At 29.9% G+C, this 15,355-nt stretch overlaps 1 long non-coding RNA gene across 1 annotated transcript in view; it reads right to left on the bottom strand.

Moving 5' to 3' along the window:
• Positions 1 to 3,449: 3,449 nt before the first annotated feature.
• Positions 3,450 to 15,355, bottom strand: part of LOC142320118 (uncharacterized) — a 36,567-nt gene continuing 24,661 nt past the window's right edge. Inside the window, exon 3 of the long non-coding RNA XR_012755292.1 lies at positions 3,450 to 5,849. This is a non-coding gene — a long non-coding RNA (uncharacterized LOC142320118). The remainder of the gene's footprint in view (positions 5,850 to 15,355) is intronic.

Below are 15,355 nucleotides of genomic sequence, written 5' to 3'. Positions count from 1 at the left end.
AGAGACCTAGCTAAACCTGTCACAAGTAAGTTTTTTCCAGCCCTGGATAATTTCACAGGAAAATGTGTCAATACTTACTAAAGCCCAGTAAAGAACTTCCCTGCCAGTTGCCAGAAGATGCTAGCACTATGTCAGAAATGGAACTGGGTTGACTGAGCCAACTACCAACTCCCATGGCACTTGTCCTAGGAATAGGAAAGGGTTCACTAAGAAGGATAAGATAAGGAGAAGGAAGAAAACAGGGATGAAAACCCACAGAGGGACTTTTTCTGATTGGATTAACCAATACTTACCCAAATTAATTCTTAGCAATATACAGACAAACTTTACTCCAATATGGAGGCAGCAGTGACTACAGAAATTATTTCACTTGTCTATCTATAAGAAGTTGAAACAATGAAAAACAAGAAGGAAATTCACAATTCTATGAGACATGTTTTTAAAGTAAGTACTGTTTTGAAATTCCGTCGCTGCTATGCTGCAGTTGGCATTCCACATATGCACACTGTATAGCTGCATCTGTTGGCAAGCCACAGATGCCATTACGGAAATATTCAACTGTGTTTACGTTTTTTGCGAGTATTTAAAATGACTCCGATGATCAAGAATCCCGCCGACTGTGAAATACGTGGTGCGATTCATTTTCTTAGTGTTAAAGATGTGAAAGCGGCATCAGATCAGTGAAATGTATGGAGAGAACAATATGAGCTATGGAATGGTATGAAAATGGGTTAGAGCTTTTAAAGATGGCTGCCAGAATATTCATGATGAGGAACAGAATGGATGACCTGTTATTACTGAAGATTTGGTGCAGAAAGTTGACGAAAAAATGAGAGAGAACAGACACTTTACGATTTCTTCGCTATCTGAAAAGTTTCCTCAAGTTTCAAGAAGTGTTGTTGTCTGAAATTGTGACAGAATGCTTAAATTATCGATGATGGTGGTGTCAAAGGAAACATGTTCTAGTAGTTATTAAGTCAGGCGGCAGACTTCTACAATGACGGTGTAGAAGTCATATCGCTGGTTGCACGATATGACAAGTGCCTTAATATTGGTGGCAATTATGTAGAAAAGCAGATTAAAGTACAGGCTTCATGTAAAAATAAAATTGTTAAGAATAGTGTACTTGTTTTTTTTTTAAATTTCAAAACAGTACTTACTTTAAAAACATGTCTCGTATATTCCTTCTGCATTTACCACACAGCTATCTGTTACAGAACTGACTCTATAAGAAATTCAAAGCATTATCGCATGAAAAATTACACGCTATCAATTAAGTCTTATTGCTCACCCGCTAATGGAGTTACTGTTAATTTACACCTAAAATATTTTTCAAAGTTCACTGAACAGTGTCAAAGAAATCATTTAGAGTGACTCAGAATTTTTTGAGTTTTAAAAAATTATCATTACAAACAAACATAATAATTAATTATAATAAGTATAACAATTATTGGTACGGTACTAGTCTGTAAATTTCTGAGTAATATGTAGTAAGTAAAAATCCATAATTTATTATTCAAAATAAATGTTAATAAAGTATGGTTCATCCAAATGTTTCTTACACACATCACAGAAAACATCTCTACCTGTTCTCAACCGACTGAATTCTGGGATTAATCTAACCACTCACCAGTAAACAGTCTTTTTAGATGCCATTTAAAAGCAATTACTTACCTAAAATTAAACCAAAAAAAAAGTTGTGTTGGTTTGAAATAAATTCCAATAACAGTTAACCATTAAATTTTTCAATGGAAAAAATTTCTCCAGAGGAAAAATTAACTCCAATTTTGAATATTCCTCCTTTAATACAAAAACATAATTGGGAAATATAAATAAGAAAAGGACATGTTAAAGGCTGCTTAGAGCATGTAGTTGCAATGTGGTCACCACTACTTAAAAAATACTAACATCTTTATTTGGTAACAAAAATGCAAGTCTTTGAAGTTTTTTTGCAAGTCTTCCTGATTTTTTCTAAAAATTCCTGACTTTTCCTTAGGAAAAGATTCCTTCACGTCACGTATTTAGAAAATTAATTTTCAATTATGACTTGAGAAATAGAAAAACAAGATGGTTGTGGAAATAAATGGACTGAAGAAAAGACAAAGAAAATTAGTCAAAGCATAAAAAAAATGCTGAAACAAATTATATTTAACATTGTCCATAAACAAAAAAATAAAGTACAATACACAAATATTTATTGAACACTTCTTTTATTCACCTTTAATTTACAATAATTTAATTGCTACACTGAATTATAATACGTTACAATAAATAAAGTCTAACAATATTTAATATCAGCTGGTTCAGTATATAATAAATGAATCTTAACAAACACATTATAAAATTAAACTACATCATTCTGAAAACTTTTACATTGTGAAGAAAATATTATTTATTAACAATACATAAAAAACACAATTTTTAATATTATAAACATATTTCTAAAACTGAATCGATTGCACTTTTTATTATTACAATAACATATATTTATTTCACCAAAAAAATTATTTTCTAAAAAAAATTAAGAAAAAATATTTTTATATAACAATTATATAAACTTGCGATAGTAAAATTTTAGCAAATTATTTTTTGAGAACTAATAAAATTGCAAACACCCGAAGAAAAGCTATACTGTTAGAACCTTTTTCTTTCGTTCTTTTCGAAAGAATCCCACATGAATGGCAGTCTACTTGCCAGTCCTGTGGTTATTCATACTTTACATAAAAAAGGAAGACAAAATAGAAGTTAATAATCACAGAGGAAGTTCTCTGGTTTCAGTAACCTTTAAAATCTTATAAAAGCGATAGAAAATAGAATAGAAGAGAAGAAGACATCAATAAACAATTTGGAGAGTATATTAAGAGTTGTATAGAAAGGGGGAAGACCTTGGCAGAACAAGTAGATTGTGTAAAATTAGTAATCTTAGTTAGAACGGTGATATATAACAATTATACAATTACATTTTTACATTTTAAAAAGATATACGATTCCGCTGGGAAATAGGAATAAATGATACGTTTTTTAACTTAACAAACCAATTTCCGATGTTAAATTTATTTGCAATTGTCGGAACAATTAAAATCAAAGAAGGGCGTAACATAACAAGACTTGTTGACTCTGATCGCTTTTAATTGTGTTCTGCTAGTCTTAAAAGAATGGAGGAAAACATTGAAACTTAATGTTGTAGAAACAAAAATTTTAGGTTACAAAAAGGGCAATCTAGGAATTGTTTTGTTTTTATGAAAAATCAGGTTTTAATTGAAAACAATTTTGAAGTAGCAAAAATTCAAATATAAATGTTAAAACTAATCGCAGAAAAAACAGGATTATGTATTTCCTACGAAAAAACAAATGTTTCACAAGTATTAAAAATAAACCAAAATCTCTAAAAACTTTAATTTTAGTTTTTAGAGATTTTGGTTTATTTTTAATAATTAAAATCTCTAGAATTAAATTGATTAAGTTATCAGTCAAAAAAAAAGAAAATTCTGAAATATAAATCTCTTAAAATATACAATAAAAAATTTCTTAAAGAAATGTAACAAAGAATTTTTTTTTAAATTCCTAATTTTTTAAGGAGGTTTTTACCTTGTCGAGTAAAAAAAAATAAAACATATTTTTTTAAATTTTCTGACAGTATATACTTTCAAAAATATTTCTATTTTCAAGCATCAATTCATATTTGCAATGTTATAACTTAAAGTAGTAGAAATGCAGATAGAATTTCAGAGCACAGCAAGTGACCCGACATCAAATCTCTACCCTCTACCCTATTGTTTAGGTTTCCAGTTCTTATCCGTTCTAAACCCTTTTTATACTGTGAACAGAATATATTTGAGAATGTAATACAACTATCGCGATTTGATTTGGGACTTATATTTAAAAATGTTAATTTTTTTTTATTTTCAAGATTATCAAATATTTTTAATCATAATTAGTAATTAAAGAACCCTCTTACCAACAATTCTTTTACATACATGTTCAAGCATATTCAGAATAAAATTCCATCATCAGAAACTTAAAAATTTAAGTTATAATCTTAATAAAACTAAAACTTCTTCGTTATGTAAATTTGTTTATGTAACGTAACGTAACCTGTCATTAATATACTACAATACATAACAATGGAGACATTCATAATGACAGGATATGAAGTTGACATAAACAAATTTACGTGATGAAGTTTTAGTTTCATTAAGATTATAACTTAAATTTTTAAGTTTCTGATGATGGAATTTTATTCTGAAAGCTCTTGAACGTGTATATATACAGTAATTGTTGGTAAGTGGGTTCTTTAAATATTAATTATTTACACCAACGTGCCATGTCTGATAAAATTTATTTTTAATCATATTTGTTAGTGCGAAAGAAAAAAGGAAAATAATTCATAAACAGGAGATAACAATAAAAGAATACACTTTTAAAGAAGGTGATATATGTGAAAGAAGCAATAAAAGAAGCATTAAAGATTTTGAGGTCAATATTGATATACTTCTTGTTTGGTTTTAATATCTGAAAACAATACTAAAATCTAAGATAAGTGATGTGAAGTAAACTTTAATAAAAATCAGAGCAAAGCTTTAGATTCATTCATGATCAGTGTTTTGTGAAAAAGCATTTGAGAAAAACAATGTTAAAAACAACTCTCATTTGTGAACTTTACATATCTACACCGCTTTTTCTGAATCGGTGGAATTCCTAAGTATCTACCAAAATATCTGATCGGCATGGTTCCGGGCTCTTAAGCCCGGAACCATGCCGATGGTTATTTATTAACATCTTAATGTTAATAAATGTTATTCACATATTATAAACCAGAGTAATAGAAAAATCTACTTTCTTTTTTTTTTAAGAAGTTTATAATCTAGGCTGGCCTCTATGGTGAGAGTTCTAGTGTCTCACTCTTTAATCCCGATGACCTGGGTTCAAATTCAGGTGAGGTATGGTATTTTTCAGTGTAAAAATTGCTATTTCATCTCATCCTCTGATGCAGTATCTAATGATGTATTACATCAATGAGAGGTGGTACAAAAATAAGAAAAATGTAATGTTAAATTATAAAAATTTTGTTTTCTCCTTAATCAAATTTCTTTTAAAGTGTAACTCTCGTTAAAAATTTTTGACAAATGTTATTTCTCTTGGTGTGTAAATTAATATGCCTCTTTAAATTACAAAGATGAATGAAACCCTTTTGGCAAAAGTTACAAACATAATTTTTCTCTTTATGAATATTTAAATGCGATTTTAAAGCAGAACTTCGATTAAAAGACTTCTGACAAAAGTTGCAAACATAATTTTTTCTCTTTTGTATGAATATTAAGATGCGCCTTTAAACTAGAAGGAAAATCAAAAGCCATTTGACACAAGCTAAAAACATAATTTTTTTGTATGAATGTTAAGGTGTATCTTTAAATAAGAAGGTTGATAAAAAACCTTTTGACAGAAGTTACAGACATAATTTTTCCTCTTTTGTATGAGTATTAAGATGTGTCTTTAAAGTGTCTTTGAGATTAAATAACTTTTGACAAAAGTTACAAGTACATTTTTATTTTTATATGAATATTTAAATGTAATTTTAAAGTAGAACTTTGATTAAAACTTTTCTGACAAAATTTACAAATATAATTCTTATCTTCATTATGAGTAATGAATCGCAACATTCACAAACAGATTTCTTTCCTTTCTGAATAGGCAACTTGTTTTTACTACTTATATTTTCAACTAATTTTCTTCTGTTGTTACATCACCATATGCACACTTACATTCACTGAATTTTTTTTTATAATTTCATCACGCATAGAATTATTTATGTATCTCTTGCAACGCTTGGTATTTCCCTTGATAGTAACCTGTAAAATTAAAAATAATAATTACAATCGCAAATCAAAGGGTCAAACCAAAAGTCAATGTCTGATTATGAAGGAACAATAATGGCATCATCAACCTGTTTTATCATGGAGCTCGTTGTTACAAGGCACACATAATATCCTACAGGATACAAGCTCCCCAGGGCACTGTGGCGCACAGTTTGGGAATCATTGTATTAGAGAATAATAATATATTTATAATAAATAAAATAAAACTACCACTTACTGCTTGTTTTTTTTTTTAAATTCTTAAAATTAGCACTTTTGTCACGGGCACTTCTTCATCGATGTATTAAAAACCTTTTAAAAAAGACATATTGAAAAAAGAAGGCTACGTTCCTCCTTAGCCAGATCGTTAAAGATTATGAAACTCAGATTTTTAACAATCAGACTAAGGACACCTTCCTTTTTAAATTTTATTTATTTTTAAAAGGTTTATAATACATCTAATGAAATGGCATGCACTACAAAAGTGCTAATATGTAAACATAGATATATATATATATATATTTGCATACATTATCGGTTGTGTATGTTATTAATCTAATCTACTGTTCTCAATTGTAAACTATTCACGCATCAGTGCCATAAGTTTCGTTCCTCAAATTGTGTTTTTCTATAAAAAAAAAAGCCCTGATGGATCGGACGAATGGTTTACTGTAATGGAAGCTAATCGGTATTCTGGAATCCTTTCAAGGAACGCATTGAATACTTGCTGAAAAATTTCTAAATGCCAGTATCCCGGCAAAGAATAGCATACACAATTCAGTTAAAAAATTGGCATACAGCGGGGTTGATTTCAAATTGCAAAATGAAACAGATGACTTTCAGTTAAGAATACAGAAGTCATAATCGATGTTCAAAGAAGAATTTCTGTCGGTCCAAAAAATTTATATAATAATCACAATAAAGCAATTCTTCACGATTTAAACTTTAACTGAAACATCTTACTGCAGACCGGCTTCTCTAAAACATTGTCGATGGACAAACAGGTTAACGAATGAAAATCCTCATCACACATTTGAGTGTCCATTTCACTATGAGAAAATCAGTGTACAGTGTGCTGTTCTGGTAATCATATAGTAGGGAGACCTATTTTTTTTACTGTACTGTCAATACAAAAGTCTTCTGTACAATTTTTTAAAAAATTCTACTCTTGATTAACAAATTGTGATAAAAACTACAGCTTCTTCTACCAAGATGAAGATACAATCTGTTGCACATCAAACAATTCATTAAAACACATTCAAGCAGCTTTTACTGTGAGCAGAGGACAGTGGCCTCCTTGTTCCCCAAATTTGTCTAGCTGCAATTTTTTCCTTTAGGTTATTTAAAGGATTGGAGTTTATAAATCAAACTCCTCCACTATCGATAACTGAAGGTGAAAATCCACAATAAGAGACTGAAGTCATCGAAAACATTTTGTGTCGGGTGACTCTCAGTATGACTTTAGCTCAACAAATAAAAAAAGATTGAAGTGATTAGTCTATATCAATAGTTCATATAAAATAAATGAAATAATCTTAATGTAAATATATAAACATAAAAAAATCATAAAAAGACAATTCATAATTCCGAAGGCGGTAATGAAAATTAATTTTGAGCATACATTTATGTATATTTTGTTCAGAATGCAGTTCAATTGTGCTTCTTTTTTGTAATTAGTATTATTTAAAAATTTATTGACAGAGGAATGTTGTTTCTGCAAAAGAAAATTACTTAATTGTATTATAAATAAATTGGTGGAAAGATTTTTTTTAAATGATTCAGGAATTCAAAATCACAATAAGCCCCTTACTTGTAAGATGACTTATTGTGTTGAGTTATACAAAAAGAGAACTATTGTCTGTTTCAGTTTAGATGGATAGTTATTTTTTTTAAAATAAGTAACAATTTTTTTTCAGCAAAGATTGCATATTCATAAATAGAAACACAAGAATAGAATATGATATTTAATTTTCTAAACATAGGTCTACATGATTCATACTTATAAACACCAGAGAATGATCTGACAGCCCTACAAAGAATGAACCCTAACAGACTAGTTGCACACTTTAAAAATCTAAAAAATAATGACAACTGGACTAGAGAAACTGAAAGGGATAGAAGAAATGAAAATAATTCAGGAAGACTAAAAGAACATTTACTGTGAGAAAGAATTGCAAAATACCTGTTTCCAGGAAAACAAAAACCACGGAAGAAATATTTCTTACCCGGACAGAAGAAAAAAGTAAAATACTGGAAAACGATGAAGGAGATATGGAAGAAAAAGAAACTGAGCAAGTGAAATAACATGTATATAAAAAAAATTTGATCTAACAAGCGAGATTAAAACTACAATTTAGCCAAACATAAATCACGTAAACTTTCTGATATTAATATAGGTATTTAACCCCCTTACTGGTTTTTGACAATATAATTTGTCAATAACTACCTTGATAAAATAATTCATCATCCACTTTTTTGCTGAAAAGTGCTACTGATGAAATAATTTGTCATTATGAATTAACTTTATTTATTCTGTTTGTTGATATGTTACTGGAATGTGTGCGAGTCTAATTGCATTTATACTATAATTTAACAGTGAAGCGCTAGTAGCATATTCTATATGTTTTGTTTCGTATCATTCTGAACAGCTGTTACTGTGCATTTTTTCGTTGCTTTTATCATTCTGTAAAGTTGCGATCATGTTAATTTTATTATTTGTTTGTTATTTATTGTTTTTCTTTTTTTTCTATTATTTTTATGTAATTTTCACTCTCTTTATTTCCATGAATGTAACCGTACATAAATAACAAATAACAGAGTTGTTTATTATAGCCTTTATTACTAATATAACAATTAAGACATTGTAAATGATATTTATTAGTTCATTATGTATAAATAATAGTAATATAATTGAACTTTTAAATAATAAAGCTGATAGTGATTCTCATTTTCTTGGCGATATTAACGATGACGAGAGTAATGAGGAACAGGATTTACAGCCTTCTGTTCAGTTACGTAAAAGACCTCAAATATTTGTAGCTAAAACAAAAAAAAACACTAAACATTGGGCTTAGCATGTTACCACAAAACTTTTCAACACTGAAATATTTACTGGTATTCTAACTGGTACCTAACAATGAATACTCATTATTCAGGTTATTTTTTACAAATGAATTAGCTGATATAGCTTCACTACATCGGCTAATTTTTGCCATAAAAACTAATCTTTATGGCAAAAATCTCTTTAAGAAAAAAATACTAAACCAGTTTTTGAGGTTTCATCTGTGAACACAGACACTGATAATGATGAAATTTATTTGGAACTGATCGTGAATTATTTGGAAGCCAGAAATTGAAAAATATAAACATGCAAGCCCCATTTTAGTACTCCTGCATTTGGAAACCTTTATACCATAATTACAAACTTCTGTCGCGTTTCCTCCATTTTATTGATAATAATATTACTAACTCATCAAAAAAATAAAACAGATTATTGAATACCTTGTTAACAGATTCGGAGAAGTATATATACCTGAAAAAGATTTAACAGCTGATGAAAGTTTAATGCCATGAAAAGATAGGCTAAGCTTCATTCAATTTATTAGAATATAATGGGCATGCTTTGGCATTGAGACGTATGTTATTTCAGAGTCAGAAACAGGTTATATTTATAACATGATAGTTTATGTAGGTGCAGACATTACATACTATTTTCAGGTATTCGTGTTACATTCATTTTAACAATTTCAGAAATATCTCACTAGAAATAAATGGCAATTAATTACTTTTGTCAGATTTCAGTACTAGATCGTGGATATACCGGTGTTCTTTGGTGGTTGGGTTTCAATTAATCACACATCTCAGGTATGATCGACCTGAGACTGCACAAGACGATACTTCATTTACATTCATACATATTATCCTCTGAAGTAAAACCTTACGATGGTTCCGGAGGCTAAACAGAAGAAGTCAGCTATATCGTACCCAATTTGAATAAACCAATAAATGTCATTTTGTTTACAATAAAAGGCTTAATATTTTATCTAATAGAATATAATTTGAAAAAAAAAATTGTTTACGGGTCTATTAATGAATAAAAAATTTAAATGATAGCCATTTTGGAATTTTTAAAGATAAAAGTTTAGGTAAGTTATTTATTTTATGAATATTGTAGGGTACACGTAAACCAGATTTCATTAAAATATCTCAGTCGGAATTTAAGATAAACATATTTATTGAAAAAACACAAAATGGCAGACAAACGGGAAAATGAAGTGAGAGGAAATTTCACGAGAACGTTTTTATTTTTATATTCTGAATCAGTCTCCTAAGTTTGGTTAACACCCACACAGTCATTCTTAAAATAATAAAATTTATTTTATTATTTTAGATTTATTAATTTATTTTAGATTTTAAGTAAAAATTTTAGTAAACAATTTTTGAGCGTAATTTTATTTTACAGTCTATTTAAATGGTTTGATAAAGAATCAAACCATTTAGCAAAGCAGTTTATTTGTAATATACATAAAGCAATTTAGTAATAATAAATAAAAATCTATTAATTCATAAATTTTTAAGTAATTATTCAAAAAGAATATTTTATTTCTTACTATCAAACAAACATTACAATATAATTTATATTATATTAAATTATTAAAAAAGGTTCCACTTTTAACAGCTGATCAATTAAACATGGCTTTTTAGAAATAAAATAAAAAAAAGTAAAAGTTACTGTAATTGACATAATAAAAAATTGTATTTATCGTGACTATTTTGTGAATTGTTAGATACGGTTTGGAGCCTTAAAAATGACATTAAAAACAAATATAATAAATATTTTCTATAATAATTTATTTATATTTTGAGTAAAATAGGTACAAATTAAAAAAACTTTATACGCATCGGTATTTGCGAAACAAATCAAAATCGTATTTGTTATTAAATCATCAAATATGTTTTATATATTAAACATTTAAAGAGGATGTCAAAATATCTGTTATTCATAACAGATATTTTATATCCTAATAACAAATAGGATAACAAAAATAAAAAACTTGATTCTAACTGTGTGGGTTATTCAAACATTAATTATAATTTTAATTGGCATCATATAGCAGCTTATCGTGTGTACAGAAATTTAAAAGAATAATTAAAAATCTCTAATAATATTATGTATCTACATTCAAGTTCGTTTTATTTTTATATTCTTGGTTAACTCTTTAGAGTTAAAAAATATTTTTATATGTATAATAGAACAACATTAAAATACCGGATGATTCAAAAAGGACTTCGCAATTTTAAAAGCGTATAATTTATTTAGATGACTTACAGATTCGGTTGAGGTTAGATATTCTTAAATCGCGTAACCTATAAATGGAAACCGCGCGAAAATACCCGTTTTCAAAATTAAATTTGGTTAAAACTTATAAAAACCTAGACAACACCCCACACACACCGTCCCACGAAGAGAAACAATTTAATTCAGTCAGCATATGCGACTCCCTCCGGAGAAGGAGGCGCATTGTTCTCTCCAAATAACTAGGGCCCCGGTAGGCGTATTCCTGCTGGCCCATAAGGTGTTAGTTAGTATCGAAAGGATTTCAGCGGATGGACTGAAGGGAAATCACGCCGGGAGTACTAGGCTCAAAAGCTTAGTCAGTAAATAAATTTCACGCTGGTCTATACGGATAGGAAAGCAAATTATCAAATCGTCAATAAATAAAACTTAACATTTATAACCGCCATTAAAAAACCCATGAAACCCGCCCGAAAATAGAAAGGATACAGCAGCAAGGGACATTGTCCAGGCTTTGCGATTAGGGAGGAAATATTGAAACCTCAGCCAGTCTTGCGTTCCGCTCCGTTCCCATAAACCCGATCATCTTGAATGAAATCCCACAAGAAAAAATTTAGCGCGTCAAATCTAGGGAGCGAGGTGGCCATGCACGATCTGCCGAGCTGGAAATCGAATATCAAGAAAATTTCGGACTTCTAGGCTAGTAGCGAGTGCTTCCCCGTTTTTCTGTTAGTAGTAATGGCGTTCATTTTGTTAATAATTGTCTAAGTGGGGGGGGAATCAGAAAATTATCAAGCACGTCCAGATAAACGATTACCATTTATGATTGCCTCCTGGAAGAAGAACGGATCATTCTATCTGGAAGAACAACCTTCTCAACGAAGGTGCCAAGTAAATTGTATGCCTAATAGGAGGCTCCTTAACGTTCTCTCTCTACGAAAATTACCGTTGAACTCCTCCAGCTGCTGACTGCAAATCGTGAAAACAAAACGCACAGCTGATGAAAGTTTAATGCCATGAAAAGATAGGCTAAGCTTCATTCAATTTATTAGAATATAATGGGCATGCTTTGGCATTGAGACGTATGTTATTTCAGAGTCAGAAACAGGTTATATTTATAACATGATAGTTTATGTAGGTGCAGACACAAAAATTGTAAACAACCCAAATCATGGGTACACCACTAAAATGTCTTGACTTTTAGAAATTACTAACCTGTTAGACAAAGGTTACTGTATTTACACTGACAATTATTATTGCAGTACTGAACTTGCTCCGGCTCTGGATGAGCAAAATACTGACTTATTGGGTACTGCCAAAAAATACAGGCATGGTATTCCAAAAAATATACGCAAAAAATTAAATAAAAATGAAATTCGTGCAGTGTGTGATAAGGAGGATAAAATTATGTCGTTGAAGTGGCAAGATAAACAAGACGTCTTGTTTATTACAAATATAGATTATATATTCACAATTAGATTGTGTAGAAATAGTACAGAAAGGAAAGAAGGCAATGGTTCCAATGATTATATTTTTATGGGTGGACTTGATTGGGTGGATCAAATGCTGAGCGCAACCCCACTGGAAAGAAAAAGACAAAAAGGGCAAAGCAGTTCACCGGCTTTTGAGTATTACTACATTCAATGCTCACATAAGAAAAAGTGGTGACAAGTACACTCCTTTTCGATTCAGAGAAGCCCCTTTTGAACAAAATGTTGAAATTCATCGTAAAGTCATTCCCAAAAAACGTAGGTCCTCTGTAGGAGATGATTGAAATTTAGAAAATATGAAATTGCTCTACCAGACATGCTAGCAATTTCTACAAGAGAAATATCGCCATGACTCTTATCAGTTGTAAATACAAGTTGGATCTCTCCTGCGGAAAAATAAAAGAGAAGCAAGCAGGCAGTAATCAACCGACAGTAATTTCTATCAACCGTCAGTAGTTACAAAGAATGTATAATAATTTATACTGCCTGTTCTAAAACCAAACATGGTGTTCGATTCCCCATATATGTAAATGGAAAAGTCCATTAAACGGCAGAAGTTATTGCCATACAGCAATCTGTTCGCTACTCAGAACATTTCTGCGAAGAGATGGTGCTTATATGTTCCGTTTCGTTAAGTGCACTTACTGCAATTCGGAAGAAGAACATTAACCCACCCGAGTTGGTCTAGTGGTGAACGCATCATCCTATATCAGCTGATTTGGTAGTAGAGGGTTCCAGCGTTCAAGTCCTAGTAAAGTCGTTATTTTTACACGGACTTGTATATTAGATCATGGATACCAGTGTTCTTTGGTGGTTGGATTTCAATTAACCACACACCTCAGGAATGGTCGACACATAGTGTTAATATTGTTTATGGTGAAATTTTCCATAGCGATAAATATAATATACCTTTAGAGATAATGTTACCTACTAAAATTTTGAATTCTAATCTTATGTCTGATCCATACATACCAAATTATAAAAACATAAATTTTCTAAGATTCAACATTTAATGAATGAGAGTTTGATTCTAAATAATATGTATTTACTTTTTATGTCGCCACATAAACTTGGAGCTTGTGTGTAGAACATGAAAATGCAATTTTGTAACATAAGAAAAACATCATTCCTGACTGGAATTTGATATTGATCATGATATATAAATTTTTTCTGAGTAAATGCAACTATGTATTACAGTGGTCACTATGAAAGAAGGTGCTTGTTTTAAACTATTGCACCTCAGTAAAAAAAAAACTGCAATTATTTGCAGAGATAAAAATTTTATACTTTTGGAAGTAGATTAAACGATTGTTTCTCAATAATTTTAATTAAGATTTAGCCCACAAATATTACTATTTAAGTCTACAGGTTGTTCAATAATAGAACATCACATTTCGGTTAATATTAGGTGTAGTAAAAATAAATTTCCATTAATATCAGGCATTAATTTTGTAGAATTTTTATTTGTAGAGTTGAATTAAAACATTCGTGTTTTATGGTGAGGAGCATAATAATCGATTTAAAATTGTGGCAATATATGAAGGACTGAAGAAGCAGTCTCAGTGAGCAGTTGTCTTAATGCTGATTACAGTATATTAATATTATGTCATTGTATATTAGTATAAATTAATTGCAATGCCAGTGTTCAGTCTGATGAGTTCATTAAGCCGTTAGCTGTGGTATCTAACAAAGTATATGATATTTTATTTCCATACGTTCAGTTCATACTGGTTTGTTAGCAAGATTATTTAACAGTGCCACGTTACATTAAAGACAGTTTAGAATAGTACATTAATTTACATTTTTTTATCGGGTTATAAGTAATTTTTCTGTAACTATCTTAAGTTTAATATGAATGAGATGGAAACACAGTTTTCCAATCAACATGGCTGTACAATTAAGGGTGGCTCCAGAATGTAATCTACAATGAATATAAATTTCTTCAAAAGCTATCTGACTTTGAATTCCGTAGCACGATTTACTTTGATGAAGTTCATGAACTCACTGCTAAAACATGCAGCATTAGTTGGAGGTCGCTACAAAGGATATGTAGGACAGCTAAGGAGTGCGATAGTAACGACAGTAGCGTTCAGTTTGAAATGCCAGAGAAAAATAGGACCAGGAATGCAAATCTGTCACTGAACGATTTCAACTATCATGTATTCCACACACAATCATATATCAGTGACTACCCATACCATTCAAAATGAAATCCCTACCATTAAAAAGTTCAAAGATGAAATACGGTAAAAACTGGATATAAATCTATCATCTATGACCATTTTATAATATTGTAAAATATTGGTTTTTGTTATAAAAAAAACTGAAGATGGTCAACGTTTCTTGATGGAATAAATTGATATTGCATTAAAAAGAATTTAATTTTTAAACATATTTTACAAATTAAAAGCATCATGTGATGATCAACGTATATTTTACACAGATGAGACGTGGGTTAATGAAAATCATTTTCATAAATATAGCAAGATTCAAAGAAAAATACGATACTAAAATTAAACAACTCATCAGAAAGGCAGTCGTTTAATAGTATGTCGTGCAGGTTCGGCTAAAGAAAGTATTAGTAGTAAATTCTTGTGATTATCATTCAAAAATGAATAGGAACAGTTTCAATATTTGGCTTACAAATGAGTTTTTGAATTACTTACAAGGGAATGTAATAATAATAATAATAGATAACACAACTTATCACCCTT

Source organism: Lycorma delicatula, chromosome 2 (genome assembly GCF_047948215.1).
Source record: "Lycorma delicatula isolate Av1 chromosome 2, ASM4794821v1, whole genome shotgun sequence".
Taxonomy (NCBI): Eukaryota; Metazoa; Arthropoda; class Insecta; order Hemiptera; family Fulgoridae; genus Lycorma; species Lycorma delicatula.
This window is presented reverse-complemented; position numbering and strand designations above follow the sequence as displayed.